A 19,687-nucleotide genomic window follows, 5' to 3' on the forward strand; every position below is an offset into this window, starting at 1 on the left:
TGTGTTGTTTATGCTGCAGAAAGGATGTTGCTAAAATCCTAGATCCGCAATCCTTCAAGGTTCGTTGTTTCGATAAGCAACGCCTTATCAAGTGGTAATTAGAGCTTAGGTTGGATTTTGGCATGTTCTGCACCAAAAGAAAACAAACAAACAAAAAAATTATATATTGATCAAAGTTTAAAAAAAGCAAAAAAAAAACAAAAAAAAATTCGAATATCAAAGTTTAAAAGAAAAAGAAAAAAAATTCGAAAAATATATATAATAAAATCAGTTTTGACATTTTGTGCAAATTACAAAAGAACAGTGTTGAATTGTGTATGACATGTTGGAAGCTGCTCAAATTACACCTTGAATTGAGTGAAAATCATCCAAAACAACTTTTCTTGTTTGATTCGGTGATAGAATTATTGTAAGCATTTCTTTTGTAGTAAGTTGTTGAGTTTTTTTTCTTTCTTGTTGTCATCCCCGTTTCTTCATTTTTTTTCTTTTTCTTTGCCAGTCCTATATCTTTCTTTAACTATTTGTTTCTTTAGCCTTTATTTTTTTCTTTCTTTTCCCTTTCTCTTGTAAGTTTGACACAGTTAATAAGTCCGAAGGATCGAGTTAGTTCCCTAAAGAACTGATTGCGAGTGATCGAGTGGAAAAAGGCATTGAGCATTGTGAGAATAGAAGGGGAGACAAAAAAAAGCCATTCAAGCATTCTCTCAAGTGAAACACGAGCGCTGAGTGTATTTTGAGTGCACCGTTCTTTGGAGTGAAAACCGAGAGGTTTTGTGAGTCTGCTGTGAGGACTTTTATTATTTTTTGTTTTACTTAACTTTTTATCAGTATTCTTTGTGTTGTTTAAGTATGACGGGATCAGAAGATCGTATTCGTGATGAAAATCAGCCACCAGATTTGCAAATACAGGCTCTTACTCGTGCCTTGCAACGTCTGTTAGAAAATGCATTAGAGCCTATACATTCTCGTTTGGACAAGATCGATGGGGGTGGTTCCCAATCTGTCCATAATGAATAGAATGATGAAAATGATGTCGAACATTCACCAAGGGTGAATCAACGATCAGGACGCGCAGTTGATGATAATATTTCTAACATAAAAGTTGCTATACCTTCATTTCATGGACGAACAGATCCTGATGCATATCTTGCTTGGGAAAGCAGGGTAGAACATGTTTTCGAGTGTTATAATTACTCAGAATAGAAGAAGGTTCGTTTGGCTGTGATGGAATTTACAGACTACGCTTTGATCTGGTGGGATCAATTATTGATAAGTCGAAGATGTACCGGTGAAGGTCCAGTGAGAACTTGGGCAGGAATGAAGCAAATCATGCGCAAGAGATTTGTTCCTTCTCACTATCATCGTGATTTATTCCAGAAATTACAATCGGTAAAACAGGGAAATAGGAGTGTAGAAGACTACTACAAGGAGATAGAGGTGTCCATGATGCGAGCTAACATTGTTGAGGATCGAGAGGCTACTACGGCACGATTCCTTACAGGATTAAACTCTAAAATTTCTAACGTTGTTGAGTTGCAGCATTATGTTGAGTTGGAGGACATGGTGCATATGGCGATTAAAGTTGAAAGACAGCAACGTAGAAAGTCTTCTAATAGAGGTAATACTCCATTTAAATCATTTTCCAATCCTTTGGGTACTCCTAACAATTTTAGGAAGCAAACACCATTCCAAATCAAAGAAAAGGGTGAAACAAGCAAACCCATGGCTCCAGTTGTTGATGTTGGGCGTGGGAAACAACAAATGCAACCAGAACGTTCAAGAGACATTTTGTGTTTTAAGTGCCTTGGTAGAGGACATATTGCCAGTCAATGTCCAAATCGGAGGACCATGATACTATTAGAGAGTGGCGAGATTGAGTCCGAGACAGAAGAAGAAGAGCCAGAACTCTATACAGTAGATGTTGATGAAGATGATGACAATGTGCAGACATTTGCAACCGGTGAAGCACTTGTTATCAAGAGAAGTTTGAACACTCAACCAACTCAAGAGGAACAGCAGCGAGAGAACATCTTTCATACAAGATGTCTCGTCAATGACAAGGTATGTGTTGTAATTATCGATGGTGGTAGTTGCACTAATGTTGCTAGTTCCGTGATGGTTGAAAAGTTAGGACTGAAGATGACAAAGCACCCCAATCCCTATAAATTGCAGTGGCTGAATAATGGAGGAGAGATTAAAGTAAACAAGCAGGTGTTAGTTCCATTTGCCATTGGAAAGTACAAGGATGAAGTACTTTGCGATGTCGTTTCAATGGATGCGAGCCATTTGCTATTAGGTCGTCCGTGGCAGTTTGATAAGAGGACAACGCATGATGGTTTTACAAACAGATATTCTTTTATGCACAAAGGAAAGAAGTTCATCTTAGCACCTTTGACACCGAGTCAAGTGCAAGAAGATCAAGAGAGATTGCGAAAGAATACTGAAGAAGTTCGTGGGAAAAACAAGATGAATGTGTATGCAAGTAGCAAAGAAATCAGGAAATGTCTTTCCTCTCAACAATCTTTGCTCATTTTGTTGTTTAAAAATTCTTGTTTATTGTCTGAAACTTCTAATGTTTTGCCTACTTCCATTTCATTTCTTTTGTAGGAATTTCAAGATGTGTTTTCGGATGAAACACCCAAGGGTTTACCCCCTCTTCGTGGCATTGAGCACCAAATTGATTTCATTCCTAGAGCCACAATTCCAAATAGACCAGCCTATCGAAGTAACCCCGAAGAGACAAAGGAACTTCAAAGACAGATTTTAGAGTTGTTGGATAAAGGTTACATTTGAGAGAGTTTAAGCCCGTGCACTGTACCAGTCTATTGGTACCTAAGAAAGATGGGACTTGGAGGATGTGTGTTAATTGTCGAGCAATAAATCAAATCACAATCAACTATCGACACCCCATTCCTCGACTCGATGACATGCTGGATGAATTATGAGGAGCGACTATCTTCTCCAAAATTGATTTGAAGAGTGGATATCACCAGATTCGCATGAAAGAAGGCAACGAGTGGAAGACAGCTTTCAAAACAAAGCTAGGTTTGTACTAATGGTTAGTGATGCCATTTGGATTAACGAATGCACCTAGTACTTTTATGAGACTGATGAATCATGTTCTGCGATCTTTTATAGGCAAATTTTGTGTTGTATACTTTGATGACATACTAATTTATAGCAAGACTTTACAGGATCATATAAAACATTTACGAGCTATTTTGCAGACTTTGCGATAAGAGAAATTGTTCGGTAACATGGAGAAATGTGTGTTTTGTACTGACAAACTTACATTTCTTGGTTATATTGTTAGTTCTCAGGGAGTTGAGGTTGATCCTTAGAAGATAAAGGCGATTCAAGATTGGCCACGACTGACATCCATTAGTCAGGTTAGATCGTTTCATGGTTTAGCCAGTTTTTACCGTCGGTTTGTTCCCCAATTCAGTTCTATTACCGCTCCCTTAACCAGGATTATAAAGAAGAATTCCGTCTTCTCTTGGGGTAAATAACAAGAAGATGCCTTTTTAAAAATAAAAGATTATTTGACAAAAGCCCCTGTTTTAGCATTACCTGATTTTGATAAAATGTTTGAAATTGAATGTGATGCTTCTGGAGTTGGCATAGGTGCTGTTTTGTCACAGGAAAAGAGGCCCGTTGCATATTTCAGTGAGAAACTTAGCGGAGCAACGTTGAATTATCCTGTTTATGACAAGGAAATGTACGCACTGATCCGGGCTTTGGAGACGTGGCAACATTATTTGTTGCCTAAAGAGTTTGTCATCCACACTAACCATGAGGCTTTGCGGTATATTACAGGTCAGCATAAATTGAATAAACGACATGCTAAATTGGTTGAATTTTTGAAATCTTTTCCTTATGTCATTCGTTACAAAAAGGGAAAAGACAATGTCGTTGCTGATGCATTATCACGTAGATATACCCTTTTGAGTTACCTTGATTCACAGTTGATCAGATTTGCATATATTAGAGAATTATATTCTGAAGATCTTGATTTTAGAGATAAGTATAATGCTTGTGAGAAAGGAGCAGATGGAAAATTCTACAGGCATGATGGATATCTTTTCAAAGAAAATAGGATATGCATTCCACATGGGTTCAATGCGTGATATACTGATCCGTGAAGCACGTGAAGGTGGATTGATAGGTCATTTTGGGGTCACTAAAACGTTACACACCTTAAAAGAGCATCTTTTTTGGCCTAAGATGCGCAGGGACGTTGAAAGGTATTGTGAACGTTGTGTGACTTGTCGGAAAGCAAAATCGAAGGTTTCACCAGATGGTATGTACTTACCTTTACCTATTCCTGAATCCCCTTGGACGGAATTTCAATGGACTTTGTTTTGGGATTGCCTCGAACTAGAACAGGTAGGGATAGCATATTTGTTGTGGTTGATAGGTTCTCGAAGATGGCACATTTCATTTCATGCCATAAGACTAATGATGCTGTTAATGTGGCTAACTTGTTCTTTAGAGATGTTGTACAATTACATGGTATCCCTAGGTCGATTGTTTCTGACAGGGATGTGAAGTTTTTGAGTCATTTCTGGAGGGCTCTTTGGAGCAAATTAGGTACGAAACTTATGTTTTCTACTACTTGTCATCCCCAAACTGATGGACAAACTGAGGTTGTTAATAGAGTTTTATCTACTTTACTTCGTTCCATCATTAAAAAGAACGTCAAAACTTGGGAATATTGTTTGCCACATGTTGAATTCGCTTATAACCATACTGTACATTCTGCTACTAAGTCAGAACAGTGGTTTCGGGACCACAAATCCGATGAGGAAAAATTTATTTTTACTATATTTTTATGGCCTACAATTTCACGGAATGATTTCGTGAAAATTTTGTTCAAAAATTTCGACGTTTGGGCACTCAATTTAGTCAAAAGGACTAAATTATAAAAAGTGCAAAAGTTGAGTTCTACATGTTAGAGGTGTCCAATTATTATGAAAGTTTAAATTGGAGGTCTTTATATGGTAATTAGACCATTGGTTAAGTTATGGACAAAAATGGACATGCGATAAGTGAAATAGGAAATTTTTAAGTTAGGGGCATTTTGGTAATTCGGTAATTAAAATGAATTAAAAGGGAAAAAGATGGAAAATTGTGCTTATCTTCTTCATTTGGCCAAATTAGAAAGGGGGGAAGCCATAGTTAGGGTTTTCAAGCTTCCAAGCTCCATAGTAAGTGATCCCAAGCCCCATTTTTAATGTTCTTTATGTTTTTGGAGTCCCGGTAACTTGATTTAGCTTATTCTAGCAATAATTTAACCTAGGGTTTATGTTTGGAAAAATACCCATAGGTGAAATGTGTTTATTTTTATGTTTTATGGCAGAATATGAAGTTTGAAATTATTTAAAACAACTTTTACTAAGCGATTTTAAGTGAAAACAAGTAAAACGACATATTCAGTAAAAATACCTAATGTTCATAAGTAAGTGTTAGAGTGGGAATTTGATGTTATCATAGAAGGAAAAAATGTACAGCATGCTATAAAACATAAGAATATGGGATGAAGCTTAATTTCCGAGCTTTGGGGCAAAAGAGTAAATATGCAAAAGTTTAGGGGCAAAATTGTAAATTTTCCAAAATTAGAGTCGAGAGCTTTTTTTTTATAAATGTGAGTATTAAATAAATTAAATTTGCTACTATAGATCAAGAAGAATGAAATCCGGGGTTAGACTGAGAAAAGAAAAAGGTTGAAGACTTAAGTTGATAGATTTGGCCATATTTTGTACCGAGGTAAGTTTACGATAAATAAATGCAATATTTCATTAATTATTATTAATGCTGTTATTTTTTAGCAATTATGTATCTATTTCATGAAAATATTTAATGCTGACTCAAGTATGAGATGACAGAGAATTAGTGATACAAGCCCCGTTGAAACATTAGGAATGTATCGGATACAAATGTCATGACATTTGGGTGATGAGATCCCATGTAAGACCATGTCTGGGACATGGCATTGGCATCATTGAGATTATGAGAGGTCCTATGTAGGACCATGTCTAGGACATGGCGTTGGCACCGAGATGAGAGGTCCCCCGTAAGACCATGTCTGGGACATGGCATGGGCACCGATATGAGAACTCCCGTGTAAGACCATATCTGGGATATGGAATTTGCAGTACAAGAAACATCCCATGTAAGACCATGTTTGGGACATGACTTTGGCATGTTATTATCAGAAAAGAGACCCAAGTATCCTTATTATTCCAATGTGGCTCAACGGGCTAGTAAACAAATTATGTTCCATGAAAGTTCAGGTAAAAGCATAAATAGAAAATTCAGGTGAGTTATAAGAGTTGAGAACATATTATGTTATCAATTGAGAACCAACATTTCAGCAAGAGAAGAGTAAGGTATAATCATGAGTTATCTAAGTAAACAAGTAAGTGAACGAGTAAGAGAGTATGTAAAGAGGAAATTAAAGATCATGACGTTTGAGTTAATTATTTGTGTTAAATGTTGTTATTTATTTGCTTGCAAAATTACTAAGCGTTATGCTTATTTCTTTTATTTTCCTTCTTTTATAGTATTGTAAAGCTAATTCGGGGATCTTAAAGACATTGGAGGGCGCTCACACTATCAACAACAACAACTTGGTATTTTGTGATGATCAATGTTTGAGCTATGACATGTATAGGGACTTAGTCATTTTGAATGTATGTCCTTATGATATTTCTAAAGGATGATGTGTAAATATGTGATAATTTTTAGCTACTAAAATGGCTAAGGAAGAATAAGTTTGGTATTATGAATGCCTAGGTGATAGTTTATACCTAGAAATTATGAAAGAGTAAAAATTTGCAATGAAACAGTTTTGGGACAGCAGCAGTGACGTGACTTTGAAAAATCACCAAGGATAGTATAAAATGAATTAGAGAGTGAATGATACATATAATTAAATCTTATCGAGTCTATTTTTATAGAAAAATAACGATGTAGGCAAAGGAATTTTATGTTCTGAGATATTTGAATTTTGGTTAGACAGGGTCAGAATAGTTTTTGGAGTCCCCTGTTCTGACTTTAGAAAATCATAAAAAATTTTACAAAAATAATTATGAGTTATAATGTAAATTTATAAATTTCTTAATGAGTCTATTTTCTGTAGAAATAAGTGAGAACACTATATAAAAATCATACGATGAGAAAATTGATTTTTAGTGCGTAAAGGTCAGAACCATCAGACAGTGAAATAGGGGAGAGTTTGTACTAATTAGCTGAAACAAAAATTCTAAAAATTTTATGGTAAGAAAATATATGAGTCTAGTTTCAAGAAAAATTTACGGATCTAAATTTTGAGTTTTGTAACTCAAGTTATAATTAAATTAGTGACTGCTGCGCAGGTGCACAACATTATGGTGAACAATGAAATAAATTTTAAAAGCAAATTTTTTTACCCCAAACTAATAAGTTAAGTCAAGTAACGCCTCATGCTCGACTCCGGCAACGGTCTCGGGTAAGGGGTGTTACAGTGTTGAGTACTATTTACTTTAAATGTATCGAACTCAGAATGTGTTACCTCGACTGTTTCGTATGGAAAGATGTTAAGTATCGTAAATGGGTTTGATCCATTTGACTTGAGCTCCGAAGGAGAAATTCGTAGATCCTTTTTGTCTAGCGGTATTTTGTCGCCTACCTTAAATTGGTTCATTCTCATCAATTGCTCATCATGGCGTCACTTTGGCTCTACATTGTGTTTTTTCAGTTTCTTCTTAGCATGCATTTGCCATTCATCTAGTTCATCAAGTTACACCATTCGCCCTTCATATGTTTCTCAATTTCTGTCACCTTGACTGAAACATGGCTCCAACACGTTTTCACGAGGGATTTCCTGCAAAGAACATTGAGCCACATGATTATTAACATTAATAGAACATTTAAAATCATCTTGCTCACATGAGACTCTTACAGAATCGTGTGCTTGGAAAGTAATCTTTTCATCACCTACATGAAGCACAAGTTCACCCATACCAACATCGATAATAGTCCTAGAAGTGGCTAAAAAAGTCAACCTAAGATCAAAGGTACCTCACTATCCTCATCCATGTCTAAAACAACAAAATCAAAAGGGAATATGAATTTATCGATTTTCATAGGGACATTCTCAATAATGCCCCTAGGATATCTAGTGGTTCTATCCGCTAATTGAATACTCATCCTAGTGTGTTTAGGTTTCCCAAGACCAAGTTGTTTAAACATTTTATAAGGCATGACATTAATACCAGCCCCTAAATCAGCCAAAGCATTTTCAATATTTAAACTAACAATAAGATAAGGAATAGTAAAACTCCCTAGATCTTTATGTTTTTGGGTAGTTTATTTTGGAGAATGGTCGAGCGAACTGCATTAAGCTCCACAGTCGACAAGTTGTTTAACATCCTCTTGTTCGTTAACAACTCCTTTAAGAATTTGATGTAATTTGGCATCTGCGAAAGAGCTTCAACAAACGGTAATTTAATGTGTAATTTTTTTAAGAAGCTTAAGAAATTTTGGGGTCAAGGTGTTCACGGATGGGCAATACCAATTTTGGGTTAATTATCACATTAATGACTTCTTAGGGTTGTCAGGCCTCGGGTTTATTTCACGTTCTTCCTTTCCCAAACAATTAATCTATTAATAACCCTACAAAACGGTTAAGAGATCATGCTTCCACTCGCTAATCCCCATAGAAGGATTAGGTCCTCATGGCTTTTATAAACAACATGGAATAAATGGAAGAATTAATCATAGGGAATGGATTGAAATAGAGATTCTAAGAAAAGTCTGATTGATATTGATAATAACCATGAATCTGCAAAAGTTTATCTCATTTACAATCATATCTCTTGAAGAAAGCAAATAACTAAAACTAGGAAAACCTAAGAAAGAAAGAAAAAAAGACTAAATTTAGCGGAAGAAAACTAGGTTAAAACTTAGATGTCTTTTACATGTGCTAAAGAGGCCTACTTATAGCATTCAGATAATTGTCGTTCTTAACCCTAGGTTAGCTAACATTTCAAAGCTTAAAGTTCAATTGTGAAGACCAAAATGACACTGCTTCGTGTTTTATTACTGTTACACAGTCGGTGTCGCGACACACCAGGACCTGTGTTACAACGTAGCAACCAACATATTCCTCCGTAGCCATCTTTAGGGGTATCTCGTGACACTTCAGCCTGTGTCACGGCATTAAAGACAATTTCTCACTTTCTCTATTTTGGTCGCTATGTTGTGACATCAAATTCCCCATGTTGTGACATAATGTCCAGTATTGACTTGAAATGCCCTCTAATGGTATCCTACACACTCACAAATTACGTTAGCTCTCCCTTAGGCCTCTTATAGCCCTTAAGGTTAATAAAAGACTGATGTGCACATTTTGTTGAATGTAAACAAAACTAAAGAAACTGAATTAATAATGAAAATGTTTGTATTCAAGCTCCTTAAATGTGAGAACTAGTTTAACCTGCTACATCGAATTGCGGCAGATCACCCATTGTCGTGTAGTGCGATAATCCCTTAACATTCAAGTAAGGGATGATTCAGATGAAGTGCAAAGGACTAACATCTTCCACAAGAGGTGTTTGATTCAGGGAAAGTTGTGTTATCTTATTGTTAATAGTGGTAGTTGTGCCTATGTGGTGAGTAGTTTTTTAGTGGATATTTTATCTTTACCTTATCAAAGGCATCCTAAGCGTTATCACTTATAATGGCTTAAGGAAGGTTCAAAAGTTAAGGTAGTTAGACAATCCTTAATAACATTCAAAATTGGAAATTATTCTAATGAGGTTTGGTGTGATGTAGTTCCCATGCATGTCGCCCATCTACTTCTTAGCAGACCATGACAATATGATCGTGATATGGTGCATCATGAAAAACTTGAACCGTTACTCATGTTTAAAGGGAAGAAATTTACTTTGGCCCATTTGGATCCAAAAGATGTACACAATGATCAACTCAAGATGAAAAAGTTTTGTGAGGAGGTTAAAGGGAAGAAAGATGCAATTGTAAAAAAGGTTGAGAGACAAAAGGCCATTAGCGAAAAAAGCCAAAATACTAAAGGTCCAATGGTGAGTGTATTCCCTTGTGAGAACAAGCTGTTGGAAAAAATCTGGTTTGAAAATAGTTTTCTTGCACAACAGAAAATTAAGATTTTGAAAACTGACCTGGTTTGTGATATTTATAGCAATCAACCTTAGACCAAAATCGTACCTATATTTTAAGATATGCGAATCCTTGACGTTTTCTGGCTTTCAACCAAACGATCTTCTTCGCTATTCTCGTACCACGAATTGCTTTGAGTGTGAGCTCAAACCAATTGAATCAAAACATATAACTAGAAAAGTTTTCTTTTCCTTTTGGGGTGAAAACGAAAATTCTCTCTTCTTCAATAGAAATCGGTAGAATTGTTATTATGAAAAAATATATTTAATAGTTGAGAATAAGTTCTCTCTATTTTTAGGCAGAGCAACAATCTCTCGAAATTATGTTAATAGCTCTATTGATGTCATCTAATTATAGGAAGATAAGGTAGAATCCTTGTTGAATTGTAGATGTTTATTTCAAATAGAAAACAACTTCCTACTTAGTGTAGGAGTAGGGTGGATGGGATCCCTTGGCATTCCTACTAGGGTTGTCGCCTCCCTTCATATCCATGAGGGGTTTTTGGGTCTCTCTCACATCGAGTCTAATTACGAGTACTTCTCGGGCTTTTTGATCCAATACTTTATAATTTTATCCAATCCAATTCAGTTTTTCTAATTTCCAAAATAAACTTTAATATTTTATATTAAATAATTTTTTCATATCAATTTTACCCCGGTAAAAGATTTATAAAAAAAATACGAGAAGAAATGGAAATGTACCACAAGTTTATCAATTCTTATAGGGAGAAGATACTTAACACAACTTGCGAGTGGATTGCCCATTCATCCAAGAACAGTAGACTCGATGTTGAGCTTAACGATTTAATTGTATTAAAATTGATTTCGTTTTCAAATTTCATTATGTTGATGTTTTAATTTATAATTTATGCTAAGTATCCAATGAATAGTTATATCACATTTTTTTTTATATTTTAAGCAGTTGTTTATTTACATAGTTTGAAAGTTTATCTTTCTTTCTATTTTTATTTATTACAATTAATTGTTAAATTTTAAATTTGAAAATAACCTCGGAATAATCTTAGTAATATATTTCTGTCATATCGAATTATACTCAAAGTTATTATTTTTAATACCAAATTGTTAATTTCACTTTCAGTGGATTTAATGCAAGTATGGAGTTATACAAGTTAATAATAATTATTAATCTTATTTTATGATATGTAATGTACTAACTTTTTAACATTGTGGATTTCTAAGCATACATGCCTTTAGCATTTTCAAATTCAATAACTTATATTAATCATTTACAAAATATAATCAATTTTGTAACCACATATATTGAATACAAATCATTTCCATTTCCCATATAAACTTTAATGCCAATATAGAATTTATCATCTTTTTATATTTAAAATTTATTAATAAAAAAATGATGGTGTATGGTTGTTTGGTATTTTTATGGAAAATTTAATAATATACATTAATTCGCAACCTAACAAAAAAAAATTTTAAACTATTAAATGCTAAAAGATTTATATTTCAAATGGTTAAGTTTATTACCATATATGCATTCAAATTTAGTTGAAATTGTAATATTCAGTTTAAATTTTGTGAGATAATACTAATGGTTTGAAACATAATTTTATCCAGCGGATTAGAAATATAAGTTTTTTCGTGAAATAATAACATACCATCAAGTACTATTTTAAGCTAATTATAAAGTTTTTTTATGTATTCGGCTCCATCTAGTTAATTGAAGACATCTAGCCCATCTTTGGTATTCAAACTACACATAGCAACATATCTTTGAGATTAGTTTGGCTATGGGTCAAGGCAATTGACTTCTCAAGTTTGATGGATCAAATCTAATCAAGAAAAACATGGAAGTATACCTTGGAGATTTAGGACTTATCTTTAGTTGATTGAATATATTCTCTTGCTAGTTTCATAGGAAGATTGATTGTAATTGATGTAGCATGTTAACAAGTCTCGGTTCCTTATAAATTAAAGAGATTTGTAACCTCCTCAACCCAGCCCAAACGTTATGACCGAATTATAGAGGTCACATTAGCCATCGAAATGGCCCAGTAAAAATATTTAGTTTCATTAAAAAGGATTAGGTTGAAAAAGTTTCAAATTTTCATAAAAGAAATGTTAGAATTAAGTTACCCGAATCCTTATTTAAATAAAATACAGTGATAAAATAAAATAAAAGTAAAATCCCTATAAAATTATACTTCTTTTATTTTATTTTAGAATAAGGTTTTTTAAATTTTATTAAACTCCATCTATTTGATATTGATTAGAATAAAGAGTTTCACTCCTATTAGAATAAGGTTTTACAAGCCTATAAATAGACATAGTCTACTCCTCTTGGAATCAAATCAAATTCGACATAGTGGATTTTCTTCTCCTCTGCCTGTGGTTTTTTCCCGAAAGGGTTTCTACGTAAAATCTGTTTATTCTTTATTTTTATTTTTATTTCTATTTTCTTTGTGATATATTGTCATTACCAATATTCTATTTTTACAAATTGGTATCAGAGCTTCTGGGTTGTTCATTTCAATCACGATAATGGTGTATTTGAAGTATGAAATTTCGCTGTTGGATCGCAACACTAGATTCGCATTGTGGCAGATAAAGATGCAAGTAGTTCTTACACAGATGGACTTAGAGAAAGCCATATTAGGGGTAGATAAGATGCCTTCAACATTGATGGAGGAAGAGAAGAAGCGTAAGGATCGAAAGGCGTTAACACAGTTACATCTGCATTTGTCTAACGAAATTTTGTAGGATGTGATGAAGGAGAGGATCGCTGTTGGATTATGGAAGAGGTTGGGACAAATATGTATGTCAAAAACTCTAACTAGTAAGCTGCATATGAAGCAGCGTCTTTATGCTCATCGTTTGGTGGAAGGTGCATCTGTGCACGAACACTTGACAGTGTTTAAAGAAATTCTCTCAAATTTGGAGGCCATGGAGGTTCAGTATGATAAGAAAGATCTAGGGTTGATTCTACTTTGTTCGTTGCCCCCGTCTTATTCAACCTTTAGAGATACAATGTTATATAGCCGAGAGTCTCTCACAATTGATGAGATTTATGATTCTTTAACCTCGTATAATAAGATGAAGCATCTTGTGGTTAAAATCAACTCTCAAAGAGAAGGTCTCATTGTTCGTGAGAGACAAGATCTAAATGCTGATGAGGATCGTGGAAGGACACAAGAACGGAATCCTCGCAGTAAATCTAAGGGTAGATCAAAGTCTTCAAACAGAGGTAAAACGTGTAACTTTTTCAAGAAGAAATGGCACATTAAATTTGAATGCTATAAGGTACAGAACAAGATCAAAAGGGAGGCTGTGAATCAAAATTGAAAAGAACCAGAAAATTCTAGTAAGGCTGATGTTATAGAAGACTACAGCAATGGTGAACTTCTAGTCGCTTCTTTCAACAACTTTAAAGTGAGCGAGGAGTGGATCCTTGATTCGGGTTGCACCTTCCACATGAATCCCAATCGGGATTAGTTTACAACTTACGAAACAGTGTCTAAAGGTATTATTTTGATAGGAAATAATGTTTCATGTAAAATTGCAAGTGTTGGAACAATTAAAGTTAATATGTTTGATGGAGTTGTCAAAACACTTAGTGACGTACGGCATGTTCCAGAATTAAAGAGAAATTTAATTCCGTTGAGTACTCTTGGTTCAAAAGGGTAAAACTACATAGCTGAAAGTGGGGTTTTGAAGATTTCCAAAGGTTCCCTCGTTGTGATGAAAGGGCAAAGAAGGACTGCTAAGTTTTATATTTTGCAGGGTTTTACTGTTATTAGTGATGTAGCTGTCACATCCTCTTCCTTGTCAGATGATAATATTACTAAACTTTGACATATGCGCCTAGGGCATATGAGTGAGAATGGCATGGCAGAATTGAGAAAAAGAGGGCTTCTTGATAAGCAAGGAATTTGCAAATTGAAGTTCTGTGAGCACTGCATTTTTTGGAAGAAAAGAGAGTTCGATTCACCAGAGGAATCCTTAACACGAAAGGAACATTGGAGTATATTCATTCTGATCTGTAGGGGCCATCCAGAGTGCCTTCAAGAGGTAAAACTAATTATATGCTAACTTTTACTGATGATTTTTCCAGAAAAGTGTGGGCGTTCTTCCTGAAGCAGAAAAGTGATGTGTTTTCCGCATTTAAGTCTTGAAAAACCATGATTGAAAAATAGACGGGAAAGAAAATGAAATATCTCTGCATAGACAATGGCTTAGAGTTCTGTTCTGATGAGTTTAATAAGCTGTGCAAGTTAGAAGGGATCGTGAGACACTTGACAGTTCATCATACTCCACAGCAAAATAGCATTGCAGAACGAATAAATAGAACGATCATGGAGAAGGTTTGATGTATGTTGTCAAATGCCAACTTACCAAAGTCATTTTGGGCTGAAGCAGCCTCTACTGCATGTTTTTTGATCAACCGATCTCCATCCGTTGCCATTGAGAAAAATACTCCACAAGAGGTATGATCTGGTAATCCTGCTAACTATTCTGATTTAAAGATCTTTGGTTGTCCTACGTATGCTCATGTTGGTAATGGAAAATTGCAACCGAGATCCATTAAATGTGTTTTTCTTGGTTATAAAGCTGGTGTAAAAGCGTATAAGTTATGGTGTCCTGAAAATAGAAAAGTTGTGATTAGCAGAGATGTTGTTTTTGATGAAACTGTTATGCTACCTAACTTATCTCTTAAAGACTCTTGCAATAAAGAAAATCAAAGGCAGGTGGAGCATTAGATTAATACAGAATCTACAACAGAGTCGACTACTGAAGCCAGTACAAAAATTCAAAATAGAGTTGCTTCTTCACCACAATACTCTATCGCCAAAAACAGAACTAGAAGAGAAATTAAACCTCTAAAGAAGTATACCAAGGCTGATCTAGTTGCTTACACTTTAAATGTGGTTGAAGATATAGATGCAAACCAAGAGCCATCTAATTATTCTGAAGCGGTTAGTTGTGAAGACTCAAAAAAGTGGATGTCTGCTATGCAAGAGGAGATGAAATCACTATACAAAAATAAAACATGGTGATATAGGGTTGCCTGCGGACCAAGATCGAGTTGTCAAGTCACGAGAAAACTCCTAGGAAAGCTCTAAACAATCAGATCTGAAACGAAACAGAAATTAAAAGATTAGAACTTTGAATTTTTAGATCTGAAATAAAAATCCCCAAATCAGCAAAGAATCATATTGAGAATAGGAATAAGTGTTAATAAGGGTTCTTGGGGAATCAAAAACACGTAATTCAACCACAAAGAAGACTCCAATCTACCAAATCTGAAAAGAAGGACACAAACAGCAAGTTAAATTTCCCCAAAATTCCAGCAATCAAAACAACCCAAATCTAAAAATAAGAAATAAAACAAGGAATTTAGGGATTTTGAACGAATTTTGCTGCCAAGAACAAAGGGGAGATCCGATCTTTAGTAAAGAAGAGGGCAAATCAGATTTGGAATGCTTTGGAATGCCTGAAACGAAACAAGAACAACAAACAAAGTAATTAAATAAAATCGACACAAGTAGAATTTAAAAGAAAGAATTGACAGCAAGAAATTAAAAGATAAGTCCTAAGAAGCCTTGAAATCCCGAAAGATCTCACAACTCCCTTCAAACGGCTCTAATCTCCCCTCCAAAGAATATCAATGGCAAGAAGAAGGCTGAAGATGGCTCCCACAATCAAAAGATTGTTAAAACAACTTCTAAAGAAACCTCAAGAGAGAATTCTTGGAGAAAAACTCAAGGAGAATTCTGCACTTAAACAAATCTGAAAATTTTAATATAATTGAGAAGTAATTTACAAGGTGGCCAGCCATGCCTTTAAATAGGCCTTATAACTAGTCCTAATCTAATTAGGAAAACTTAAAAAAAACCTAATTAATAAAAATTAAGAGGGAAATTCGGCCAGGCATTTAATTGGGTTGCTTGGGCCGAATTTTAACATATAATATTCTTAAAGCCTAAAAATTAAATTAGACAATTAAAATGTTTGCAAATTGGGCCCTTTAACAATTTGGCCTTATTTTCAACTAAGTATGGGTGGACTTCTTGATTGGGCTTGGAATCTTCTTATTGGGCCTTGCCTTCAAGAATTTGGGCTTGCGATCCATCTCCTACCGAAATTGGTTTGTTGATGCTCGTAACGGAGATCCAATGCGCTGTGGCTGTAAGATTCGGTTTCTTGGACCAAGATTTCTAAGATTTGAAATCTTGATTTTCTTGATTCTTGAAATCGCTCCAAACAGCAAAATTGGGCCAAGATTCGGTTTTTTGATTTTCTTGAAAACAAGAAAGTGAATCTTGATTTTCTTTCTCTTTCGTGTACGCATCTAATGCCTTTGTGACTCGTATCATTCCCCCCTTCCTAAAAAAGATTCGTCCTCGAATCTTAAAAATCAAATGGACTCGACTTTCCTCAATTGAACGGGACTAATGGCAATTGAGCCCACTGAAAAGAATAGCCATGAGTTAGTAAATAGCAATGCAAACAAACTTGTAGTCCAATCATAAGCATAACAAAACAAGTATAACGCATGCAAATGGACAGATTCAGATTACCATGCAAAGAAGCTAATTTACTCGCCAATGCCTCGTCGAATATTCGAAACAAAGATAGACATGTTTTAAGGCATTCAATCATCTCAAATTGTTTCCACAAACCATGAAGAAATCGCGAGCAATATATCAAATGGTAAACGTAATTTGCACAAGTAGGTATTTGAAAAGGTCCACGTAGTTCACAGAGTTGCACAACCGTACCATGCATTAATCGATGGTCTATAGATTCACTCACACATGCATTATCAAAAACAAGAATCTTTTTATCAACCATCAAAATAGATAGATCATCAATAAATAAAATAGGATAGTCAAGCACGTTTCGATCTAAATGTTTTACAGAAACTAAATCATCAACACGATCTTTATCACTATCCGAGAAGTACAGAAGTGTTTCAAAAGTTTCAAGCATCTTACCTTTATCAGCAGAAGAATAAGGGTCAATTTTACCTTTTCCATTTAATACAAACCTTCGCTCATTAGGGGCATAGTGTAGTCGAAGCTCTATTGTTGAGTTAACCTTTGTCAAATGGAACTCAAACTTCATGTACAACCACATAAACTGTTTAAGGCACAAATATAAATGGAAAACAAATTTGGCAAATTTCGTTACCTTATTCACGAAAATAGATTTGCACAAATTCGAGAATTTTACACAAGGCAAATCAAGAGAATAACAACTCACGCTTCCGTTCTTAGTTCGTGGCAATCCTAGAATAAAATCCATGGATAAGTCTACCCATGGTGAAGTAGGAATCGGCAAAGGAGTGTAAAGGCCGTGAGGCATTACCTTAGATTTTGCTTGTTTACATGTGATGCACTTAGAACATACCTTTTCGACATCCTTCTTCATATGTGGCCAATGGAAGTGTTCTATCCCACGTAAAGGTGGTAAACCTTTAGGGGCCTCACTAAAAACATCCACATAATCCTGCAAAGGACATTGAAACACACTAGGCAAATATCCATTAATGTTAGATAGAGATAAATAATTTTGCCTAAACCTCACAAGGATACAAGGCTGTTTATTGAGTAGGGCTCTCCTCACATCTTTTTTTGTTGCCAACAGATTTTTTTCTCTCATTTTACCACTTGTGGATTCACTCACCTTTGGGCTTTTTAAATTTTGACTTTTTCCACTACTAGCCTATTTTCTCCCTGTCTTTTGTATTTGTCCTTTCTCCCTCACAAAATTTCATCATTTTTAAATGATCTTTATATACATCACTGGGATTTAAAGGAGCAAGAGTGAATTTTTGGCCTTTAAACACAAGAGAGTATCTATTAAGCTTGCCTTGGTGTGTAACATCACGATCAAATTGCCAAGGCCGTCCAAGGAGCAAGTGTGCCGCATGCATTGGGACTACATCACATCAGACCTCATCCTCGTAATTCCCAAGCTTAAAAGTGATTAAGGACTGCTTTGTAACTTTAACTTCCGAGCATTCATTAAGCCACTGAAGGTGATATGGCTTAGGGTGCTCGATACAAGGTAACTTTAAGGAATCCACCAAATAGTTGCTAACTACATTCGAACAACTCCCACTATCAATAATAAGTGAACATAAGTTACCTTTTATAAAACACCTAGAATGGAAAATATTGGTCCTTTGGTTATCAAAACCGTCTCCAATTTGGATGTTAAGGGTGCGGCGGACTACCATCTTATTTTTTTTCTCTTTTTTTTTGAAATACCTGCAAAACAAACACTCAACACTCAAAAAAAAGTTAGCAAACCTCACCGTTAATCACTCAAAAAGAAAAATCAAATTCTCAATGAGGTAGAATTCAGTCTTGTGAGTTCATTAGTAGAGTCTTTATCAATCAATTAGAAAGTGTATGAACCGAAGTACCAAAGAATCCTAATTTGCACTAGGATGCCAAAACTGACGAGACACCAACTGATTTGTGTTGCACCGAGGAAGAATTGTGCACACTTTAAAAATCCTACTAACACAAGAAAAAAGAAGTTGTTAGATAGTGTAAAGGGAGAATAAAGGCAAACAAAAGAAAACCTACAGCTAAGAATCAATAAAAATTGCTGAAATTGAAAAACCTGAAAAACTGCAAAGTAACTTGACAACTTCGTTTGAGGTGTTCCCGATCTCAAAAAATCACAAAATTAAATTTGAAGTGTCCTTAAATATTGAATTTTTGATCTGGAAAGTTTGGGCACCAAACTCAACCCGCTGAATATTTTTTTTAATTTTTATTGGATTTCGTATTTTTCAATTTTTTTTACTTTTTTGACTGACTTTTTTACGGAAATTTTTTTTATATTCAATCACAGTGCTAAAAATATGTGTGTAAAATTTCAGATCAATCACACAACGTTTACCCACTCAAATGAATTTTTTCGAAAAACTTTTCTGGGTAAAACTGCTGTTTGTAGTTTAAAAAATAGAGATCAGTTTAGAAATCAACCAAGAACACCCAAAACGCCTAAAATCTGATACCAAATTATATGGGGTTGCACGCGGACCAAGATTGAGTTGTCAAGTCACGAGAAAACTCTTAGGAAAGCTCTAAACAATCAGATCTGAAACGAAACAGAAATTAAAAGATTAGAACTTTGAATTTCCAGATCTGAAATAAAAATCCCCAAATCAGCAAAGAATCATATTGAGAATAGGAATAAGTGTTAATAAGGGTTCTTGGGGAATCAAGAACACGTAATTGAACCCCAAAGAAGACTCCAATCTGCCAAATCTGAAAAGAAGGACATAAATAGCAAGTTATATTTCCCCAAAATTCCAGCAATCAAAACAACCCAAATCTGAAAAGAAGAAATTGGCAAGAACAAGAAATTTAGGGATTTTGAGCGAATTTTGCTGCCAAGAATAAAGGGGATATCCGATCTTTACTAAAGAAGAGGGCGAATCAAATTTGGAATGCTTTGGAACGCCTGAAATGAAACAAGAACAGCAAACAAAGTAATTAAATAAAATCAACACAAGC

The sequence above is a fragment of the Gossypium hirsutum genome, chromosome D09 (assembly GCF_007990345.1).
Source record: "Gossypium hirsutum isolate 1008001.06 chromosome D09, Gossypium_hirsutum_v2.1, whole genome shotgun sequence".
Lineage (NCBI taxonomy): Eukaryota > Viridiplantae > Streptophyta > Magnoliopsida > Malvales > Malvaceae > Gossypium > Gossypium hirsutum.